The sequence below is a fragment of the Chenopodium album genome, chromosome 24, assembly GCF_948465745.1.
Source record: "Chenopodium album chromosome 24, dcCheAlbu1.1, whole genome shotgun sequence".
Taxonomy (NCBI): Eukaryota; Viridiplantae; Streptophyta; class Magnoliopsida; order Caryophyllales; family Amaranthaceae; genus Chenopodium; species Chenopodium album.
In genome coordinates this window covers 31,671,266-31,678,270 of record NC_137857.1, presented here as the reverse complement: position 1 = coordinate 31,678,270, position 7,005 = coordinate 31,671,266, and positions in this window count along the sequence as shown.

Genomic DNA, 7,005 nt, shown 5'->3' with positions numbered 1-7,005 from the left:
AGTCCAAAGGACGACTTCCCTTTACCACACATCGATATTTTGGTAGATAACACAGCAAATCATGCACTTCTCTCATTTATGGATAGGTATGCAGGATACAATCAAATCCTCATGGCTGAAGAAGATATGGAAAAGACAACATTCATAACACCTTGGGGTACTTATTGTTACACGGTAATGCCATTCGGGTTAAAAAACGCGGGTGCTACTTACCAACAAGCAGCAACTGCCCTACTCCATGATATGATGCATAAAGAAGTGGAAGTCTTTGTGGATGACATGATTGTAAAATCAAAAGACCGCCAAGGACACCCAATAGCCTTAAAAAAGTTCTTTGAAAGACTAAGAAAATACAACATGAGGTTAAACCCCTCCAAATGTGCTTTTGGAGTTACCTCAGGGAAACTCTTGGGATATTTCATAAGCTCTAGAGGAATAGAGATAGATCCCACCAAAATTAAAGCAATCATGTCCATGCCACCGCCCAAAACCGAAAAGCAAATTCGGGGATTTATTGGCCGGTTGCAATACATAAGTAGGTTCATATCCAAGTTAACCACGATATGCGAACCAATATTCAAGAAGCTTAAGAAAAATGTACCAATCATATGGAACGATGAGTGTCAAAAAGCCTTTGAAAAGATCAAAGCCTATCTCTCGAATCCTCCTGTATTAGCTCCAGCACTCCCCGGAATACCCTTAAGACTATACTTAACCGTCACAAAGGAAACAATGGGAGCTATGCTTGCACAAGAGGTAGAAAGCAAAGAAAATGCTATTTATTACCTAAGTAAGAAGATGCTCGAGTATGAAACACGCTACACACCATTGGAAAAGCTGTGCCTCGCACTGGTGTGGGCCACAACTAAATTAAGACATTACATGCTCGTGCATACCGTTTACGTAGTCTCACGAATGGACCCCCTTAAATACCTATTCGAAAGATCTACACTTAACGGGCGTATCTCAAGATGGATAGTAAATTTGGCCCAGTTCGATATAAGGTTCATGCCTCAAAAGGCGATTAAAGGATCAGTGGTCTCGGATTTTCTAGCAGATTTCCCAATAGAAGATTCGACACCTTTAGAAGAGAATGAATTCCCAGATGAAAGTTTAATGATGACAGAGGATGATACATGGACTCTATATTTTGATGGAGCCTCAAACCAAAAGGGATGCGGCGTAGGAGTCTTGTTAGTATCACCTAAAGAAGAACATGTCCCTATATCCATTAAATTGGATTTCGACGTCACCAACAACGCAGCCGAATATGAAGCATGTGTGGTAGGCCTCGAAACCGCTTTAGCCTTAGGCGTAAGAAAACTCCGGATATTCGGAGATTCCTCCCTAATTATTAATCAAATTTCCAAAAGATGGAAGGTTAGGAGTGAAAGCTTAGCTCCTTACCAAACGTATTTGGAAACTCTCACCGATCAATTGGAAAAAGTGGAATACACTTACCTACCTAGAGAGGAAAACCAATTCGCCGATGCCTTGGCAAGACTAGCCTCAATGGTCAGAATACCTAAGGAAATTGAGCAAATGCCTTTAACCATAGAAAAAAGGCATAAACCAGCATATATTCAAGCTATAGAGGATGATGAAGTGATTCAAGAAGAGGAACCTGAAGAAGAACCATGGTTCACAGATATATTAAATTATGTCACCAAAGGAGAATATCCTCCTCATGCTGACAAAAGAGCGAAAAGAACATTAAGACTTTTAGCTTCCTAGTTTGTACTCATAGGAAATGAACTACACAAAAGGGTACCTAAGGGTCGAGCTCTATTATGTGTAGACAAAAAAGATGCCCAAAGAGCTATGAGAGTAATCCATGAAGGAATATGTGGAACACATGTTAATGGCAAAATGCTAGTCCAAAAGATAATGCGAGAAGGATATTACTGGACTACCATGAATAGAGATTGTCATCAATATGTAAAAAGATGCCCAAAGTGTCAAATTTACGCAAATTTGCAACATATCCCACCTTCTCTTCTCTACACCTACACTTCACCATGGCCTTTCTCTACATGGGGAATAGACATAATTGGAAAGATTACACCTCCCGGAACAGGAGGTCATGAATACATCTTGGTTGCAATAGATTACTTCACAAAATGGGTGGAAGCACAATCATATGCCAAACTCACCGCCAAACATGTAGCACTCTTTATCGAAAGAAACATAATTTGTCGATACGAAGTCCCACATGAAATGATAAGTGACAATGGAACTCACTTTCAAGCCGAATGTGAAGAATTGCTACAAAAGTATGGTATTCAACATCACCATTCTTCCCCGTATAGACCTCAAGAAAATGGAGCAGTTGAGGCCGCTAATAAAAATTTGAAAACGATCATTGAAAAAATGACCGAAAATTATAAGGACTGGCCTGACAAACTTCACTTCGCATTGTGGGGCTATCGCACGTCAATCCGAACATCAACAGGAAATACGCCATTCAACTTAGTATATGGAATGGATGCCGTACAACCTGTAGAGTTAGAAATACCTTCTCTACGCATTGCGTTAGAAAGTAAACTCGATGAAGTCGAATGGACTAGAGCACGATATGAAGAGCTAATCCTACTCGATGAAAAGCGACTAGAAGCTCTACATCATAATCAATGTTATCAAACCCGCATGGCTAGACATTTCAATAAAAAGGTCAAGACTAGAAATATCAAGGTTGGGGACTTGGTATTAAAAGCATTAAGAAAAAATGTTTTAGATCCAAGAGGCAAATTCAGGCCTAATTGGTCCGGACCATATATTGTCAAAACAATCCTGTCAGGAGGCGCGGCTAAATTAACTGATATGGATGGCAATGAATTTTCAAACATGACAAACCTTGACCAACTTAAGAAATACTACCCATAAGTACTTGAGTGAAATACTCAAGAGAGCTACGTTTGGCCTGATTCCTTAAGCAAAGGATACGTAGGCAACCCAGACAGGGTGCGACCACTTTAATCTCTTCAAATTCTATATCCCCGAAGTAAAAAACGCATGTCTGCAAAATTTCAAAACTGGCGCCAGACGATAGCCTCTGTCGCCAGACGATAATTTTGTCGCCAGGCGACAGAGCCAAATGGTCAGCGACAGTGAATCAGATAGCAGCGCCAGCTTTCTGCGAGTGTCTAGACCAGTTTCACATATTCTGGAAATTTATTCGACTTCCGTACTCGAATTAATTCTCCGAAAAATAAATATTGTAATAGTTTTCATTGCTTTAATTGAAAGTTAATTAAAATAAAAGCTGAAATTTTATTAATTAATAAAGAAAGTACATTATTGATAAAATAAAAGCTAAAAAATTAACTAAAACAAATTAACTTTGTCTAATAAGTCAAAGGAAAAGCAATGCTCTAGTCTTTTTTCTCTTTCTTGATTCTTTTCCAATTTGTGTCTTCATTTTCCTCCTCTTGATCCATAACCTTTGCTAGGAGACAACCATTAGAAGACCTACACTCTATCTTAGTATAGATGGTTTCTCCCTCCGCTAGAACTCCATGTTTCTTTTCTATCCAAGCTTCCTTCTTTGTAGAGTCAACTTTTCTTTTTCCTTGATTTTTCTTAGAACTTTTCTTTCCTGGCATAATAGGAGTTTTGAATTCAATCCTTTCCCCTAGACGTTCTCTAGCAGGGACCTTTTTGTCACCTAGACGATCCTTCACATTGGTATTCTCAATTTTGACTTGAGATTTTTGAAATCTTCCATCAAGCCATTGTTTCACTTTATTTGACAAACAAGGTGGTTGCTTGTGGGTAATCACTTCCCATAAGGGCCTACCACTCCAATATCTGTCAAAACGCTCGATCTCTTGTGACACAGGAAATTCATAAGGACGGCGGAGATCTCCTATAGGGATAGTTTGTGCAAGACCATATTGTCTCATAACTCTACAAGGAAAATAAAAGGTTAATCTTGACAAACTCGGGAGACGACAATATGCTTGGTTACTGCAACCAACCATTGCCTCAATCTTCCACCAAGGAACAATCCAGCTTATGGTAAAGTCACCGGCAGCAAACACCTTGCTCCACTCACGACGACCTATTTTCAAAAATCGTTTCTTTCGCCGGACTATGCAATTTGGAACATATGTGTGTATATCGTCAGGAGGATTAATAAGCTTTAACCTCTCCATGAGCCATATCTGTAAAATATGTATTTAATTAGTATTACAGTGAAAAATAATATTCTTTAATTCTTGGTAAATTAAAAATAGCATTATTTTATACCTGTAATAAAATTGGAGAACCTCGAAAAGGTGCTCTTGGATTCTTTCTTAATGCATCCAACCATAGCATAGTCTCTCCAACAATTAGCGGCATTGGATTTCTCCCAGATTCAACTTGTTCTATAACAGATATAATCATTGATTGGCCTTCATTATCCTTACCACTAACTAAGAGTAATTGGTTAAACAAGCAATAAAGAAAAGCCCTTCTCTTATAGACACGGAAATCGGGATTAGGATTATCATAAAAATAATGTGCAAATTCCGTCAAATCAACTATATTACCATGCACTATTTGCTTTAAAGCCGTACCCCTCAAATAAAAAAAGCGTTCAAAATCCTTATAATAATATTCATTGATTCTAGGCATTACCGCAAGACCTGTGGAATAATAACCTATAATGGCTCCAAATTCTTCCGGTAAAGGACATATTTCATCATGGAAAAATCTAAAACAATGAGTATCAATATCCCAATAGTCTATGGCAGAATAAATAAAATCAATGTCAAGACTCATCCCCTTGATTCCAAACATACCCCCCATATGACAAATATCTAATGCTTTTTTATCTTTAGCAGTTAAATGACGACACCATTCATCCATGTATCCACAAAAAGTTCTTTTAGCTAAAGGCATGATTTCTAGTTAATTAGCTAAGTAATAAACTGGTTAAATTATGCAGTAAACGGATGATTCGGGGGCTAATTATAACTTTTTTTTTCATGGCAGACTTCAAATCCTGTAGGAAACAGGAAAGCGCGTCTGTCGCCAGGCGACAAAATTGTCGCGTGGCGACAAAGGCTGTCGCATGGCGACAGGATGATTTACACGACACCGGTTTATTTCTTTGCAGCGACCCTTATTACGCGTAGGAAACCGTGTTTTTACATACTTGATTTCGACTTTGACTTGACTTACTGTTCTATTCCTATTCATACACCCTTCTTATCATTATTATTATTATCATTATTATTATTATTATCACTATTATTATTATTATTATTATTATTATTATTATTATTATTATATCATATTAAGCTTAATTAATTTTTAGGCTTGTCATATTTTCTTCCTTCATTTTTCTTTTTTTTATTTCTTTTTTGGGGGAGAGAGTCGGTACCCTCCACTAATATTAAAAATGACGGAAATTTTGCGCAAAAATTACACTTTCTCACACACTTACATGCACAACACATTTGTTACAAAATAATAAATCAGGCAAATAAAATGTTGATAAATAATAAAGTGCATATATATACAAGTGTCTAATACATGAGTCATACGAATAAGATAGACAAAGTCCTACAAAAGTCAAAAATAAATAAACACAGGTACATCATCGTCCGAGGGATGCCGAATGTATCGAAAAATGTCCTACTCCGTGGAGTATGTCCATCATCGTCCCCTGAACCACCAGGCGGCGCGAACTGCAACTCAGGGCCAGGCCACCTAACCTCACCCTAAAATCCGACGGAAAGAGGCTGAGGCTGCAAAGGCTACTGCGACGACGAGCCAAACTCAAACGTCCCACCACCCATCCCACCTCGAACGGTCGGCCCGGTCGGAACCTCCTCAGGTGACGACGCCGAGTCCTCTACCGCTGCGGCCTCAGAACGAACACCCCGGTCACCTGAAGTAGTATGGTTTTGTGGGTCTAGTTTAGTAATTTGGGTTCCTTGGTACGCCAGTTAGCCCCTTTAAGCAAATTGACATGATTTAGTCAGCTTGATTGCAATACACTGAGTGATCGACATGATGAAAGATCGTCTCACTTAACTTAAAGTGCCTAAGTATTGGCTCATAATAAAGCGCCTAAGTATTGGCTCATAATAAAGCACCGAAATATTGGTTCAACAGATATACCGAAATAATGGTTCAATAGATGCACCAAAGTAATGGTTTACAAAGGCAAAAACACCGAAGTACTGGCACAAATATACAAAAGCAATAATAACAACGGTATATTAAGGGTCAATAGGCAAAATGATTCTTTGGCAATGTCTCAACATAGAGATGAGTTGTCTAGTGGCGAAGCACGGCCGTGGCGAGGTAGTGTCACAAATAGTGGAGATGGCGAAGCAAGGTCAACTTCGACGGTCCCTCAAGGTAAAGAAGAGATTGTCTATAGCGGCGACGTACTGCCGTGGCGACATACGACCACAACCTAGAAGATGACGACATACAGTTATTTTCGACGATGTTCCCGAAATACTGTGGAGGATTGTCACCAAGAATATTGAAGACGACGACATATGGTTATCTTCAACGATGGCGTTCACGAGGCACTGTGGAGGTTGTCACAAACAACAAATGAAGCAACAGCAAAACGGTTACGCTCAGAGACGTGTGCTCGACGGTGCAAGATACGCGTTTCTTAACTCTTTTATCTGTTTAACTAATGATTGTTTTACAGGTATCGGCGTTATAAGAATGATTTGGAATCGCAGAACGTTTTGAATCATTCTCCGTCCCTATCGATACTTTGACTCTCGTTTTTCGAAACTTAAGTTTCTTCAAACTCAGTCAAAGTGGGGGCTTCTGTAGACACCAAATTGTGTCTCCCCAAAACCAAACCCAGTGATGAATGCCTTTCGCGTCGAACCATTATCGAATGAGGTGAAAGTGGTTTGGAAGTCGAGTGTTGCGGTTTAGTTTTAATTAAATTCTTTTCTCTCTGTTTTTGAAAATGACTTTATTTATTTGAAAATAGCCGAACCAGTTTAGTTTGGTCCATAGTTAAGGTCCAATAATAGTGTA